This window comes from Octopus sinensis, linkage group LG9 (genome assembly GCF_006345805.1).
Source record: "Octopus sinensis linkage group LG9, ASM634580v1, whole genome shotgun sequence".
NCBI lineage: Eukaryota > Metazoa > Mollusca > Cephalopoda > Octopoda > Octopodidae > Octopus > Octopus sinensis.
In genome coordinates this window covers 32476601-32495233 of record NC_043005.1, presented here as the reverse complement: position 1 = coordinate 32495233, position 18633 = coordinate 32476601, and the positions used below count along the sequence as shown (strand labels likewise).

General features: G+C 33.8%; 1 protein-coding gene across 1 annotated transcript in view; it reads right to left on the bottom strand.

Annotated features, from left to right (window-relative positions):
- The window catches only part of LOC115215371 (myocardin-related transcription factor B), a 384512-nt gene that overhangs the window by 278297 nt on the left and 87582 nt on the right, over positions 1–18633 (bottom strand). Inside the window, exon 2 of the mRNA XM_029784526.2 lies at positions 12020–12053. The gene's annotated coding sequence lies outside the window, so the exon portion shown is untranslated. The remainder of the gene's footprint in view (positions 1–12019; positions 12054–18633) is intronic.

Below are 18633 nucleotides of genomic sequence, written 5' to 3'. Positions count from 1 at the left end.
ACATGATATTGAATGGAATAAGTCCCCTTTTGAACTTTTAAATTACATGTGTGTGTGTGTGTATGTGGTAGAAATCTATGGATACACAAATGCACAAAACGGAGAAAATGAAGCAAATATGGACAACTTGTTCTGAAACACCCTCGAGTGGGGAACAGTTTTTAAAAATAACCATTAATTGTTTTTCTCCAAAATTCCTTTGTCCCTCAGAATCTACATAGATTTGTAGAGAATTTCATTAAAAAAATATCCATTTTCTTGAAAGTTAAGATGAACTGAAGTGGACTGCGGTAAATTTTCAGAAATTCCCCATCCCACCCCCTCCCAAAACACTTAGCCTGTAAAATTTTGTATATTCGGAATCTACCTGATATAACACATATTCGTAGAAAATTTCATTAAAAAAAATCCATTTTTCTGAAAGTTATGATCATCCAAAATCAGGAGTGGAGACAGAAATCTGTACTTATGCAAATTTGTCTTCAATATCAAGATCAGCCAAAAGAATGACACTATCCAGGGAAAGAGAGATAGCGGCAGAAAGGGAAGCATGCCAACAAATGAACAGACTGTGCACGACAAAAGTCACCCTACTGATGAACAAAGGTATGCACGACTGACAAGGAATAGTATCTCCACTGCAGAACAAAGAGCAGTTGCAACAGCTCAGAGAAGCAGCTTCTATGAAGCAGCTTTCAATTATGATCCAGCAGTTCATTATGCAGATGATACTAAAGTTTCCATTGGTGCAATGACAACTGAGTGCATACATTGTAAAGTAAGGAAGTGGCCTGGAGAGACAGCTGCACTGTGCTGCAGTGGTGGAAAAGTTAAACTCCCTGCAATCCTTCAACCTCCAGAGCCATTGAAGAAACTGTTATCATCAACTGACCAAGATTTCAAGCACTTCCAAAACAAAATTAGATAGTACAATGCTGCACTACAGATGACATCATTTGGAGCCACAAGAGATATAACTGAGTCAAGATTCATGCAAACTTTCAAGATCAAAAGTCAGATTTATCATGATATTGGCTCTCTACTACCTCTGTCAAATGAATAACCTAAATTCCTTCAAATATATTTTATGGGTGATTCTCAGCAATAAGGGCAAGAGAGGTGCAAGAACATTTCCAGCATCAAGATGAATATTGTAGTGTCTCTGCAAAAGATGCTGCATAACAACACCAACCAGATCAGAAACTTCAAGACTGCACTTGAAAAAATTCCACCTGACTCCCTGGATTACAAGGTAGTTATCAGATCAGACAAGAAACCATCTGGTCAATAATATTTATTATGCATCAATTATTGAGTCATTAAGTAAACAAGTAAGTCCCATAAACTGAAAAGGTAAATTTTTACCAAAGAAATTCTCTCTTGCTCCCACACACATCACATCATCTCCCTTTTTTCTTATATATCTACAGTTTTATTATCCTTCTGCTCTCCACCTCCCCACTTTTGTTTATATATTGCCACCTACCACCTCCTCTCTCATTTCTTTTACCTTACCCTCACTCATTGATATTCACCACTCACCACCACCCACCCAAGTTCACCATTCAATGCATTCACCTCTATCAGTCTCTGTCTCTAACCACCTGTCACCTACCCACCTTTCCCAATCTTCTTTCCCTATTCTTTCTCATATTTATCTTTAACATACCCACCTCATTAACACAATTTTTTCTCTCTTTTCAGCTGGAGTAACCTCTACAGCAGAGCATCTGTTCCTGTTTGTCTTCCATACTTTAGCCTCTCTACACCTGACATGAAGCCACCTCCCATTCAGTTGGGAGGGAGGGGTCTTGTCTTGCAAGTTACTTAGTAGCCTCATGAGTGATAAAACCACATAAAAGAAAAACACTCAGTACACTCTGTAAAGTGGCTGCCATTAGGAAAGCCACCCAGCCTTAGAAAACTCAGTCAAAGAAGATGTTGATTGGGACTCAACACACACTTCTGGCTTGTTGAATCTTATCTAGCCCATACTGATATGGATTAGCTAGGATACCAACCCACCTAAGACCACCCTTGATTCTATAATACAAACTCCCTGTTTTAAAATGATCTACATTAAGATCTGCTGCCAAAATTTCATGTTGAATCATGTTCCAAACACCAGCTTAAAGACAAGGTCATTTTACAAAATTTTTCTTCATTTTCAAAATAAACAGAAACAAGGACAGTGGATTCCAATAAAAATACATTGAGAAACGGGTTAAACAAGGACAGCTATGTTATTAGATTTGAATACGTTATTTAAATAATTAGCATATTGTATTTTACAGGATTTTTACCCACCTCCTACCCACGGGGTAGTTACAAGTTTGATGGATAAATGGCTTAAATGCAATTGCAAACTATTTTCCAGTGATATCTGGAAGTGTATTCACACAACTGAACAGTCGTAGCTTTACAATTTCTCCATATACATCATGTATGTATACACACACCTTTGTGGCTTTACCACTTACATATACATATATGTATGGCGCATTATGTATGTACATTCACACATATACACGCAGCTTTACAACTCCCCCTCCACAAAGACATTTTAAAGCCTTTTAGTCAATGTTCTCTTGAAAAGCATATTTCATTTTAATTTTATTTCTACCTGTATGGAGCTTGACAAGCTATGAACATCCAAGTTAGTAATGTGATGCAGAGGCAGCAGAATATTACAGACTTGTCAATGTTAATATCTATTACATTACAATAGGAGTGGGGAGAGGAGCTGAGTGAATAGGAGAGTAGCACCACTCCTCATTCTCCTGTATCCACTAGTTTATTTGTAATTTTAACTCAAAATGAAAAACATTCCTCTTTCAGAGAACACACATGCAGAGTTTACTCTTAAGACGTTCAGCCTTAGGGCTAGAGGCAACAGAACATGGGAAGATATAGTTTTCATGTCATTCTTTTCATTCCAACTGTGTATTGAAATTTAGTTTCACAGACATTTATATTAGAACTGGCTCTAAACTACACTTTAGAACTGGCTCTAAACTATGTTTTGCAACTGGTTCTAAGCTTACATTTTAGAACAGGCTCTAACCTATGTTTTAGAAGTGGCTCCAATTTACATTTTATAACTGGCTCCAAGACCATTCTAGAACTGACTCCAAGCTACAGTTTAAAACTGGTTCTAGCTTACATTTTGTGATATTATACAATTGATGCACACATAAACAAGCATTTGGTGTGAAAATAATGCATCAGATAAATCTTCCAAAAGTCATTGTACCAAATTCTTTCTGAGTCCCTTTATGTCAGAACAGTTGAGTAGGTCATGAACCTACTATAGACAGAAGAGCTGAAATTTTTGATGAAAGTGCTAGTCAATTATACCAACCACAATGCTTGACTGGAACTTACTTCATTGACCCAGAAAGGACAAAAAGTAAAGTTGGCAGAATTTGAACACAGTGTGTAAATATGGACAAAATGTCACAAAGCATTTTGTCCAGCATGCTAACAATTCTGCTGGTGCACCAATAATAATAATAATCTTTAAAACAGCCAATTGTCTTTGCACACATAGCCACATATTCATTTCCTATCTTGCACCCTTTGGAGGAGGAGGAGGAGGAGGAGGAGGAGGAGGCGGCAGCAGCAGTAGTATGACAGTGGCAGTTGGTATAAAAATATTTACTTATAAATCACTTTCTTTAGATCTGAACTGGAATATTCAAGACTTAGCTGAATGATTAGCTTTTCTACTAGTGATTCCATGTCCTTGTAATGTAGGAGAAGTCTCAACAAACTGGAATGGTTGGCAGGTTAATATTATTGGTAGTGCTTGTGACAGCAATTAGCAGCAGACTCAGTTGTGTGGTTTTCTTCAATGACTAGCAGAGGAATAGACTCTCGTTTGTGTCATGTACCATGTGATAGAGATGACCACAACTCATTCAAAAATGCATCAGAGCCTCCAAACTATTTACCGATATCTATAAGAGTTTGATCAGCTGTAATGGTGTATTGGTGGACGGACAATTGCAACTCGGACAACTGTGTACCAGACAATTGCATTCCTAGACATTTGTGTCCCTAGACAAATGTGCCCCTGGACATTTGCATCTCTGATAATTTTTTATCATAAAAAAAAATGTTTTACACGTTTACTTTTTTTAATACACTTATTTTTTCAGAAGTATACTTTCCAACAGTTGCTCGTTATAGCTCATTAATCATAATTGTACACAAAAGGTATATTCTTCTTTTTTAAAGCAAAAGGAATACAAGCTAACAATTTTAGTTAACTCAAGCAGTGCAAACTGTAAATGTCTCATACATTCTGGATTTTATAATTCAAAGTTTTATTTAAAACCCATGGCTATGCTTAGAAAATCTAACACTGGTGGAAAGATATTTGTTGAAGAAAATTACAGCTACCACTATCATAAGAAAAATGCCAATGAAACAAAAACATACTGGAGATGTGTAAAGCAAATTTGCAAAGCAAGAATAGTGAACATAATCATGGACCCTCAGCTGCTAAAGATAGAGCACAAGAAGTTATGTCGGAGTTAAAAACTACTTCAGTTTCAGTATGTGAACCAGCAAGAAGTCTTACTGGAGCTACAATTGCTAATGAAAATCAGTTTTCAATTACCCACATGCCCTCTTTATCATCAATGGGAAGAAATGTATGTCGATGGAGACAAAAAGCACAAAATGCACCACCACAGCAAAGGAATAATTTTGAGATACTGGAATCCTTCTGCTTTCATGCAACTAGAGAAAAGTTCCTTGCATTTGATTCTGGTATCAATGACAAGACTAGAATACTAATATTTGCTATGGAAGATGGCTTGATAAATTTTCCTAACTGGCCAGTAGATGGTAACTTTAAAGTCAGTCCATCAATATATTATTAGCTATATTGTATCCATATCCAAGAAGGTACATTTAGTATTCCCAGAATTTTTGCCTTTCTTCCAGGTAAGACAAAGGAAACACATGTTCATCTATTCACATATTTGTTGCAACTTAAACCACAACTTAATCCAAAATCTTTGTTGATAGACTTTGAAATAGGAGCTCAGAAAGGTTTTGTAAAAAAAAAGTTACTAGATGTAACAATAAGTTCGTGTCGTTTTCATTTATCTAAGTCTATTTTTAAGAAAATCTGTGACCTAGGATTAAAACAATGGTATAGAGAAGCTGAAGTATTCAATTTGAAAATTAGATGTTTTTCTGCATTATCATTTCTTCCTTTAATTGACATTGTCGATGGTTTTATCATCTTGTCTGACAATTGTGATTTGCCTCCAGAATTTACCACCTACTTTGAAATGACATACATTGGCCAAGCAACAGACCGGAGAAGGATAAGAATGAAACCAATTTTTTTCTGTTGAGTCTTGGAATATTTGAGAAAGAGTTATAAATTAGTTGCCTAAATCTAATAACAGCTTAGAGGGATTGCACAAGGCTTTGCAATATTCATCATGTCAACACCCCCACTATTTGGAAACTGATTGCGACACTGAAAAAGGAGGAGGTTATTGTCTTTAAGAAAAAAAAAGGGACTTTCAAAGAGAAATTCTAGTACGGTAATAAAATAAAAATGCAACTAAGAGAAACATGGCATTATTAGATAAGTATACTCCTGAAAACAAGATAAATTTTTTTAAAGGAATAGCTCACAATATCACACCTTTTGATTTATTTGTGAAACTACAATAATTTTAAAATCTTGAAATATTTTTTTAATATTGCTAATCTGTTTTCGTTTTTTAAACAAAAATAAACTTGTAAATTTTAAACACTTTTATTTCTTTTATTCCTTTTTTTAAATATTTATTATTACCTACTCCCTTCTTTAGGGTTATTAAATGTGTTTTTTTTACAATTACAAACAAAAAATATACCTGAAAAAAAATAGTTAATATTTCAAAATAATAGAGAGACACAATTGTCCAAGAACACATTTGTCTAGGGATGTAAATGTCCAGGGACACAATTATCTGGTATGCAGTTGTCTGGGGCGCAAATGTCCAGTACGCAACTGTCCTAGACCCCGGTGTATTCTAGCAGAAAACAAAAATGGGAGAAATAGACTGAAAGAAATTGTGAAGACAAGACTTGAGAGTACAGAGGTTCACAGACAAGATAAAGCCAAGAAAGACGTTATATTTTGAATAAACTCTTTTTTTTTTAATCAATATTTTCCAAAATTCTTAGATATAGTAGCAAAAACTAAAATTTTCAAGTGCCTGAGTATGCAATTCTACTGAATATGTTCAATACAAACAATAATTTATTACCATCTTTTATGTTTGAATTAATACAAATACATTTTTTGTAAAAGCAGCTGAGCTGTATAATAAACTAGTTCATAGCTTATTAAACACACCTTGTGTACTGAATGACTACAAGGTTTTTACAAAGATTGAATCTTCAACCACAGAGCATTTTTTTTTTTTTTTTTTTTACAAAATTGCCACTAAACAATGTCTAGGAGTTTTATAAATATAATGAAATGCAAATATATTAAATAAACTTGACATCTGTACTCCAATCTCCTTTAAACAGTCTCTTTCTGAACTCCAAACAGCAGTTGCCAATACAAACTTGGCATGAAAGTGATTGAAGATTTCTGTAAACTTCTTTTTGTTTTTAACATTGCAACTCAAAACTGAACTGAGTGGCCATTATGAAAGATTGCAGTTTTGAATGAAGTTCTTATCAAGAAAGTTAAAAGTAATATTTGTTGAGAACAAAATATATAGCAAAAATATAGTTAAAGAGGTTTCTAGTTGAAGATTTATATAAAGACGAGAGAGAAAACATCTGACAATGGACCATTCACAGACAGCACATCTTCACACCAAATAGCTTCATAAATAGTTAGCATTAAAAAAAAAATTCATTTGTAGAATAATCTTTGCAACCATCAGGACTTGTAGATCCAACTAATCTAATATTTCTCATTAACGGTGGTTGGGGGGAAGGTCTCTGCAGAGAGAGGCTGTAAGGATTGAAACATGGGCAGACAAATCACTATGTTTAATAAAATTAAAACAGAATTTTGAACTTGCTTAACATTCTGGTAAAAAATGAAGAATTATATGGATGTTGACTGTATTTTGTTTTCTCATTAATAAAGATGATGAAGTGGGGAATTCCACAAATAATTAGGAGACCAATTGAGAATCATTGAATTAATGTAAGCAGGGAGGGTGGTGATGAGGGATAAATTATAAGTAGTTGGCAGTCCTCATCAATCAAAGCAGATACTCTTTTTTATGAAGGTAAAATGTCTTCTCCATTTCATACAATGGTGGTAAAATTCAGTTAATTTAGATATTTAAGTGTAAGATATCTTCAAGGAGTATTTGGTTGGATAAGGAAAGCAGGAAGTAAAACTGAAGTAAAATGTTTATTTGATGGACAAAATAATTTATCAAATGGTCAGCTAAGTATTTTAATTAGTGATTTGGAATGGTGAATTTAAACAAGTATGAAATGTGTAAGTAAGAGAGAGGTGACAGTAAATAGATGAAGTATAATAGTGAGTATTATAACTGAGAATAATAACACTCACTGATAGAGAAAAGTACACTAAGGAGAGAATGAGAGAAAGAAAGACGACAAAGATCTGAAATTTATTAAATTTTTGAAGGAAGATTGACAGCGAATGGTAGAATCATTAGTCTTACATTGACAGAATCATTCCAGCTCTTTGTATTCTGAAATCAAATTTGAGGCCAACTTGGTCTTTTATTTTTTAGGATCAATAAAATAAAGTACCAGTCAATTACTGATAAAGCTTAATTAACTTGATCCCGTTCCCTTAAATTTCTAACTAAGGCCTTTAACTTCACCGCCCCCTTAAATTTCTAATAAAAGTCTATGTTCACAATTATCATTAACATTATGATTTTCTGATGATTAATCTCCCATTTAAAGTGTGTACACACATCTGAGGCAAAAATGACTATGTGTATGTGCATGTGTAACAGAGACAGTGCAGAAGAGAGCGTTTTCAGAAGATGGGTAAGGAAGTAAAATTTAGGAGAAAATTAACAGAGATGGATCTAGCAGACATCCTATTTTTCCTATTCTTAGGGAAATCACAAAAAATGGTAACCAGATTCTCAATAAAATATGTTGAAAATTGCAGCCAAAGTCTAGAAGAGTGGATTTGAATCAAAAACCTAAGAAGCAAAATCAAATGAAGCAAGTTGATGAATATTGGAGTAAACAGTGACAGCTTGAATTCAACAGTAAGGAGCTTTGTAGTTGAATGATTAAAGAAACTAGGACTTTGTTGCTGCTGGGAGCACAGCACAGCAGATTAAGCAAAGATTCTAAGCAGAAGATCAAATAAATCCATTTCTAAAAGCTCTATTCAAGAGTAATTCCATTAAAAAAGCAAACAGTTAAAGGGAAGTTCTACTAAAGGAAGGAACTGTACAAAGATAAACAGTATATTTACTCAGCTAGTTGCTATAACCAGCTTTAAGTACAGATCCCAGTAAATGTAGTGAAAACCTGAAAATAGTATCTAAGACTTGTATGAAAACTGTATTCATTAAAATAAAAATAAAAAATAAAAATTGGAGGGAATTGGGTTTCTAGTTTGAAAGGATGTGAAGCTAGGGATCTATTACAAAAAGAAAACAACTGCAAGAAAAGTACTCAACAGTTATTTCTAGACAAACCAAATAATTGTTCATCTTTTTATTTCTGCAGTACCTGCTTATGTAAACATAAACCTGCTAGGGATTAAAAAATAGTTTCTAAAGGATATTGTTACCATTTAAATAGAAATAGAACAGATTTTATAGAGTTCACTAAACAGTACTCAATGAAAATAATGTAGTGATTAAATTTTATTGAAAATACATTAAATATAATATTTAGTAACTAATATTTCAATTAGATCACCTTGGGAAAAGGAAGAGAAACTCTATTTTGGGCTGCATACATTAAGCTATATCATGTGTTTTGTGACACCGAACTGTTGTGTATACCTCTTTTAGCCTACATATGTCTCCTTGACAGAAAACTGTAATATTTGTTTTAAGTGAAGAGCTTTTAATTAATGCATAAAAATAATATGCAAGACACAGGCTCTGTTTCAACTAAATTTAATGCCAGGTAGCAGCACCAAGAACAACAAAAATGTAATTAATCATCAGAATAGCTGATGACACACAGCTTGATGTAGGTCACTTAATATGCAATATAGAATCTCCCGTTTATAAAAGTTACATAACTTACCTGGGCTGAGTGTACATGCATGGTATTTATTTAACAAACATAATCAAGAGTCAGATATATCAGAGGAGAAATGGAAAACTATGGTATTCATAACTTACTGAAACAATTTTGGCAAAATGCATAAAACCACATCAACTAAGAATCAAAACTAGTCTTATAGATGATAACACATTTTCCTCTGACTCATAGACATATTTTCAGTTCAATATATTTATTCAACCTATTTGATTCAATTTTGACATTTTGTTTAAAAAATAAATACATAGAAAAGTTACGAAATACACCTTACAGAATAAAATATATATTTTTAGAGGGTTCACTGCAATATTGGAATTGATTTGCTATTAAATTAGATGCAGAGAGAAATTCTTTTTCCAAGTCTTCTTTGATGTTCCTAGCTAATGGCACTAACAACCTCATAAAGGATTCATTTTTTTTATTTATTCATGAATTGAAACAGCAAGTGTTCTGATAATTCAACAACTGATCTTCCAGCTTTAACCTACAAAAGTGGGGCGGGGCATTTTCAAATGATTCGTGCTGAGATAAGCAAAATAATGTGTAACTTGCTGAAAGTCAATATAATTGGCTCTAAACATAGTTTGAACCTGTAAGCTATTGGTTCAACATGAGTATTGAAAAACAAAATCTAGGGAGTTCAATTAAAAGTATAATTATGGCTCTAAAAATTGCAAAGAAATTTCAAACATGATCAAAATTTTAAAATCATAGATGTGACAAAGAAATTTCAGATACTCCACTAATTTCTATAAAATGGAAGGGACACATTCCATTTTGTTGAAAACTAAATCTATGCTTTAAATATTCTAAAATTAAGTGACATGTAGTTTTGTGACATTAGTGATAACTGCATTAAGCTAAATAAAAATTCTTGTGTTTAAACTTACATCATTTAAAAGATAGGAACATTTTCTTTAGATTCAGAAATTGTTTGAATTCAAAACAACTAAATATACAGAAACAATTAACATTTAACCCTTTCAATTACTATATTTCTGACCAAAATACATGCACTGAAATCAGAACTACAGAGGACTTTTGCATATCTTAGTTCCATTTGCTAGATGATGCTAAAATCAAATTGGTACGTTGTGACGAAACTAAATCTTGTAGGCTTTTACTTGATCTTTAATGTAAATATTGGAGATACCATGAACAGTTTGGCCAAGTGGCCAGGTAAAAGATTAGAATAAATTAAGAAAATATGGTGCCTTTACAACAGCAAAAAGCATTGCTTCTTCCTCCAACCAATTCATATAAAAGAACCAAAAGAAAAAAAATAAGAGGGGCTTCCTTCTCCAACATAGAATGAACCCTTTGTGGACCAGCAGGCTCCCTTGGGACCCCAACAAATTTTAAAAGTTACACAACTTTTACATTTTTTTATCTAAATAATTTTATATTTCATGACTTGTATTGTCAAAAGCTTATGTTTACACATACAAATTTTGAGTTAAAAGTTTCCAGTTATATGGATGCTAAAGCATAAAATATGATATCTTGGGTCCAACTGGAACCCAGGTATCATAGAGTGAAATTATTTTTCTGTTATTTTTTCAGATATTCCGATGAACTATAAGTCAATTTTCTTCGTATTTGTACTAGTATGAATCGATATACTAAATAATTTTGTTTTATTTTATATTTAGTGCTATATGTATAGTTTATAAAACTATTTTTAAAATGTTAATACTTTTCAATAAAGGATTTTTTCAGTCAATAAATTATATCTTAATTCCCCTCCATTAAACTCAAATAATTACAAACATATACATATCAAGTGCTAAATTTCTAGTTCTGTATTATGCACTCACAGATATATACAAGATTAAACAAATATTACTTTATGGATAGTGCAGAAATGAGCAAAAATAAAAGGGGATCTCTCGGGACACCAATGGCCTTTTGTGTAATTCCAACCTCGCTGGCCTACAAAGGGTTAACTTTGCTTGAACCAACAAATAGTACAGTCATGGGTACCTTGAAATATCCAATAATTTTAGTAGAATAGTTAAAAGAAAAAGAACTGGTAAATAAAAAACAAGTTTTATCATCTGATTAAATCAAAGTCAGATTGAGAGGCAACCGTAGATGGCTACAGGCTGTGGAACTGCAGATGGAAGTAGTCCTATGAATTGCTGGTTGTATTTTAATGTAAAACAACAAACAAAACCACTAATGTTAATGAAGAGTGATGCTAATGTGTTATGTAAAAGAAATATTATGATATGATCATCAGTGCAGCTAGATTAAAGTAGATATGAAGATAAGAGATGAAATCAGAGATATTAAACAGTAGTAACATCAATTTGAGAAAAGAGAAAGAAGCTCACTGATGCTAATACTTAAACCATGTGTCTATCATTTGGTATTTCTGCTAATTTAACAGAACAGTTCAAATAACAGAAACAAATTAAAGAACTTCATTGAAGCAGATGGCATTGCTGTGTGGTTCAATTGGTAACATGGTCAATCAGTAAGTGAGAGATATGAAGTTCAAATCATATCAAGAGGCTTCTCCATTTCAAATTGGTGTGAATCATGTCTAACATTAAAAATCTTGACTGCTCTTTCATCATTTAATAAAGTTAATGTTGCATGTAAAAGTAATAATTGTAGGAAGGAGGAAGATCGTACAACATAAAAAAAAACACCTGTAATAAAGAACTGCTTCAGTTTTTAGAAACATTCAGGCCAAACTAAGGTGAAAAAAACTAAAATTTGCTATTTTTAACTAGAAAAAGACAAAACTTACCAAATAATCAAAGACTTCTCCTTCCCAGAAATACCTGCAAAATAAAATATATTTCTATTTTAAAATATTTAACATAACATTATAAAATATATTTCCAATTTAAAATATTTAACATTATAACATTTAAACCAGCCATATCCAGCTCAAATATTCTACCTGTTTTATGCTCAAACTGGCTAGATTCAGCCTCTCATACCTACTTTACAATGTCTTGAGCTTGAACTCATGATGGAAATCTCAAAGCTGAGATAATGCACAATTAATTCAAAACAGCATGAATAAATAAGCCTTACATTTGACAGAGTAATCAGAATGCCAAAAGTTTAAACATTTACAGTTTAATAATTCACATTTATCGGCATTTTCTAACATAGCCTTTTTTTGTTTTTTCTTTCTTTTTACAAACTGGTAATGTGATAAAAAAAAAAAAGTGCACATCAAATAGTTGTCACTATCTTGTATCATCTAAAGTTTAGATTTTAAACTATTAGGTTGTTCCAAAAATAATGGCCGATTTCAGAAACATAATTTCATTCTGGAAAAATTAACAATAGAAATGTTTTGATTAGCCAAAGTATGAACTGTGAACATCTATGTATCTCTGCCATCGATCAACGAGATTATTTATGTCTCGGTGATAAAAACTTATTGGCTTTGATGCTAAGAAATCTTTGAAAGCTGATTCTACCTATGGTTTGGACCTGAAAGTTTTATCACTTAAAAATGTGTTTAAATGCTTTAAAAAATGGTAGTCAGTAGGTGAAAGATCAGGAGAATATGGAGGATGTGGTAAAGTCTTGTATCCCATGTCTTTGAGTTTCTGCAACATCATTCTTGCAACATGTGGCTTTGCATTATCATGGAGCAGAATTGAGCCATGCCAATTCCCCAATGCAAGTGAGCATGCATTTCAGCAAGTTGATTGCAGTAAACCTCTGCTGTAATGGACAACACCATTTGCACACCACTAGACAGTCACCATAAGATTATGGTGAGTCCCCCAAACATTTCCCAAAGCAAAGATGATGCAACTTTGGCTAAGGGAAATGTTTGGGGAACTCATCACAATCAAGCCATTGATGTGATTGTTTATGGCTATCATAAAGGATCCACCTTTTGTCACAAGTGACTATTCAGTCAAGAAAAGGATCATTAGTGTTTTGCAGAAAGAGCAATGAACACACTTCAAAACGCCAAACCTTTTGATTTTCATTGAACTCATGCAGCACCCATTTATCGAGCTTTTTCACCTTACCAATCTTCTGCAGATTGCATGAGACCATTGCAATACCGACACTAAGTACCTGAAACATTTTTCAGACACTTTGACATGAGTTTTGTTCAACAATTGCTTTCAATTGTTCATTGTCAAGACTGCATGACTGTCTTCTACCTTCTTCCTCATCAAGACTCCCATCACCACTACAGAATTTCTGAAACCACTTTTGTACTATGCAATCACTTGTGGACCCCTCTCCCCATGCTCTGTTGATATTAGCAGCAGTTTGGGAAGCATTGTGCCCAAGCTTGAACTCATGCAAGAAAAGAAAGTGAAGATCCTTTTTTGTCATGTTCATACTTAAGGGTGCCTATGTTTGAAGAATGTTTTCTGTTTGAAATAAGTAGAAAATTATTAGAGAGCATACCTAAGTATGTTAAAATTCACCTAAAATATAATTAAAATACTATGGTATAAATTTAAAATGAAATCAGGAAGTAGACATCATGGTAAATAAGAGTTAGTTGTGTAATATGATTGAGATGGGATAACAGCTGTATCAAAGCCTTTGAAAATAAACCTCCAAAATATATTCAAATTAGAATTAAGGTTTTGCTATTCATTTCAAGCAGAACAGGAATATTGCTGTTGTAATAATCTCCACAGAGTGATATGCTATGATATGCTACAGCAATCTTTATGTAGAAATAGCTCAATATCTAATTGTGTTTCTTATTTATAATTACAAACAGATATATTGTTTAATTCAAATGATTTTCTGGTTTCAAAGCAATACAGCTCTTTAATTTTTATAAATAATAACCATATTAATATCATAGAAAATTTATGCCAGGTCACCTTGGACTAAATTCATTCAGTGATAATAAAAAAATATAGCAGAATTCAAAAATATTTTAGTTTGCAATGAAGCATTTTCATTTCAAACATAAATTCTTCTATTAGCATAAAGAGGTTTCACATCTTAAAAGCAACAACATTTTTTAAATGACATTTAACAACAGTGTTGAAATATCAATTATCAGAGATAAAGATTTATTTTTTTCAAACTGTTGAAGAAAAGCTGTTCAACTGCAAGCAGCTTAGCAACACCTGCCAAAAACTCAGTTTCAGGGAGAGAGGGAGAGAGGAGAAGGAGAGAGAGGGGAGAGTGAGTGAGCGAGTGAGTGTGTATGTGTGCATGAGAGAGGGGGAGGGGGCAAACTGGCTTCAAATATCACTTGTCACTTATCAAGAGGATTTATAGTTTGATATCCTTTTCATTACTGCTGCATATTATAGTTTTGAAAGTGTTAATTCATTGATAACAATGATTTACAATTTGAAGGGTTCAGTTTAGTAAGCTCCCTGTGAATAAGAGATAGAATCAACTCATTAACAATAAAAAATTTATTACGTTGTTCTGAGTGTTACCATCAGCCACAGAGTAAGAAAAAGCTGCACAGCAATTAATATACATCACCACACTAGCAACAACAATGTAGTTTCACTAACTAGCATCTGCAAAAGTAATGCAATCAAACTTAGTTTCAGTTTTTAAGTGATCTGCCAGATTTAGCTCGTATCATATTCAAACTAGAACTACAGTGTCAATAAAAGAAGATCCTGTTTGAGGTTTGACATCAGTTTAAAAGCAGGAAAGTGGTGGTGGCGAGACAACACCGCTTAAAAGCTTTATCAATTTCAATGTGCAAAATTTACATTAAAAATAAAACATCATGATGTAGCTAAATTACTGTTGGTGTCAAAAAACTAACACAGGAAGAGTTTAATAATGGAATCTAAGACAGACATTTGAAGTAAGTAACCAAAATATATGACAATAACAGCAAAGAGCAAATTTCTTAAGTGTTTCCAAACTGGAAATGAACTAATACTGTATTATTATTATTATTATTAATTTTGCACACAACTGGTATATATTTCTGAAAAGCACACTTGAGCTTCTCAAGTACAATTTAACATTGTAGTAGGGTTAAGGCAGGAGTGATGGTCATAAGTGATGTAGTTGTACCATGACAAGATCCATTGTCATAATTATCTTTAGCAAATTCACTGAAAATGGAAGGGATTTCAATTTTCAGAACTATCCACTCGGTACTACATTTCATAGAGTAACAATTATGGGTTGGTGGGGTGAGTTTAAACAAAGATCTCTCTAAATAACATTGCTCAATCATATAAACTACAAATAACACAGACTGTATAAAATATTAGTTTTTAATGGGTGTAGGTGTGGCTGTGAAGTTAAGAAATTCACTTTGAAACTACACAGCTCTGGGTTCAATCTCGGAATGCAGCACTTTGGGCAATTGCTTTTTACCATCATATCAGATTGACTTATACTTTAGTTTGACTTCTATTTTTTGTCTTCGTATAGATTCAGTGGTTTGATGATGTATCCATCGGATACAATATAATTGAGTTGACTAAATATGTTGTGTGTGATGTGTATGTGTCTTCCAGTTAAACCCATTTCTTTTTGCAACTTGCTGTTGGTAGAATGACAAGAATAGTCAAATACATTTTTGTGGAAAAGTGTAGAAAAGATCAATTACAAAGATAGTTTCAGTCGAATCTTTTTATTTCACGGATATACATATAAATTACATATAAATACATCGGGAGTAATCTCCCTTTGTCAATGAAACCAAACTGTTAACATATCGTATAGGAATGTTATTTTCTAGCTTTTTCGTTGTTTTTGTTTTTTTGTTTTGTTTTTTTGTCTGAAAGTTTATCCGTCAAGAAGTGACAGGAATTACTAATCTAGTCCATCGAAACTACACTACAGAAAGAGTTAGGTTTATGACTTAAGGTCATTATTGAGAAGTATAATCTCTTATATCATTAGTGCAAGAACGTCAAACTGTAAGGAGTGTTGTATATGAGTTTGAGTGACATAGCTTCCAGAAGGCATGCTATCTGCTAACTAAAATCGGAAAAAAATCCTGGCTTTATAACTTCCCATGGAAGTTTCTTGAAGCGTTCCGAAATATCATTTAGAAGAATTCTGGCAAAAACCTAGAATGATTTTGGCTGAAAGATTTTCAACCAATGAGAGAACTTGTTTTAAATTAGTTTAGTTTTCATTACCTATAAGCTGCCAAACAAAACAGTTTTTACTACATGACCAATGCCTTGTAAAATTTAGTAGACAGAAATTAGGCAGAACATGAGCGTGCGCGCACGCATGAGAGAGAGAGAGAGAGAGAGAGAGCGAGTGAGTAGTTAAAAAGTTCACTTCAGAAAATGTGCATGGAGGTTTATTCCCAATGTGTGTGAACATAGTCAGCTGATGTCTTCTACTGTATCTACAGGCTGGGATCCTGTGAGTGAAATTTGACAGACAGAAATTGTATGAAGGACATTGTGGGGGTGGGTGTGTGTGTTTGTGTGTGTTATCTCTCTTTGCACTTGCACACATATTGAAAACAAAACCACTAGTCATACAAATGACGTCTGGCCTTTGAGCCAGTCATTGTTTGAAAGGACCAGGGGGAAATATTACCTGACTCAAAAACAAGTGAAGGTTGACAATAAAACAAGCATCCAACCATAGAAAATCTATCTCAACAAATTTAGTCTAACCTTGCAAGCACAGGAAAATAGACACAAGAACAAGAGTGACAGCAGTGATGTGGTGGGTATGATGGTGATATTTATTCTTTGGAAGAATAAATGTGTATGGCAGTATTTGCATGTAAGAAATGGTCTATTAGATGTTATAGTATAGCAATATGAGTCATGATGAATTAGATGAGATTATCAGTCTAAAAAATCATTAGTGGTGTGGAGAGGAAGATCATGAAATTAACTTCACTGATAGTGGCAATAATATATAAGGATTTCAATGGATTTAAAGTTACTGTAGAGAGTTTGAAGCAGTAAATATAGCAAATGAAGAAAGTGTATTAATAGTATTTCTACAATATATATAAAAGTATATAGGCTAATGATAAATAAAGAAAATAAATAATAAATAAGACAGTAATATCACCATGTGGTTTGTTTAAAGTATGATTAAGATATATAGGAGAATTTGATAAAGAAAGAAATGTGTTAAAAGGGAAATAAAGCTGGTAGCCTCTTAGCTGGCTGAAGTGGTTCATTGATGAAAACAGCATTCATCCATGAAACATCTGCTGCAATAAATGCAGAGAAACATCTAAATTTGTAAAACTATCCAACCTATATAATGAGTACAGCTAAAAATCATATGTAAGAAACATTTTTTAAAATGTAAAAATAATAGAAACAATATGGCAGATGTTTTTTTAGGCTTGCTACAGATTGGAGAGAATCACCATCAGCTGTGGAGCAAAAATAGATTCACAAGAATAATTCCTACCTGAGGAATTTTTCTTGATATGCTTTAACAAACACCGTCCGAGCGTGGCCGTCTGCCAGCCTCGTCTGGCACCTGTGTCGGTGGCACATAAAAACACCATCCGAGCGTGGCCGTCTGCCAGCCTCGTCTGGCACCTGTGTCGGTGGCACATACAAACACCATTCAAGCGTGGCCGTCTGCCAGCCTCGTCTGGCACCTGTGTCGGTGGCACATAAAAACACCATTCGAGCGTGGCCGTCTGCCAGCCTCGTCTGGCACCTGTGTCGGTGGCACATAAAAACACCATCCGAGCGTGGCCGTCTGCCAGCCTCGTCTGGCACCTGTGTCGGTGGCACATAAAAACACCATCCGAGCGTGGCCGTCTGCCAGCCTCGTCTGGCACCTGTGTCGGTGGCACATAAAAACACCATCCGAGCGTGGCCGTTCGCCAGCCTTGTCTGGCACCTGTGTCGGTGGCACATAAAATCACCCACTACACTCTCGGAGTGGTTGGCGTTAGGAAGGGCATCCAGCTGTAGAAACACTGCCAGATCTGACTGGCCTGGTGCAGCCTTCGGGCTCCCCAGACCCCAGTTGAACCGTCCAACCCATGCTAGCATGGAGAGCGGACGTTAAACGATGATGATGATGCTGTGCATGTAATTAGTACCAAGAAGGGGAAATAAGTCATGCCCTATCTAATAATAAATTTGATTTTTGTCTATGAAAGAGGGTTCTTTTCATTTTTTCACAAATAGGGGTGTGGATAGGGACAGAGTTCATTTGAAAGACACTTTGAGAAATGCAGGAAACACACAAAAATAATATAATTCCTAGTAATGTAGCAGATATGGTCAACTACCTGGTTAGTAGTTTTAGAAAAACTGAGACACACACAAAAACACAAGAAGGAATAACAAAAAGAAACAAGGAAAAATGAAAGAATAAAAAAAAATTGACAAAGTAGCAAGAAAAAAAAGAAACAAGAAGAAAAAAGAAAAGTTAGAAAAAAAACAAAATAGGCAGAAATATGTTTTAAAAAAATAA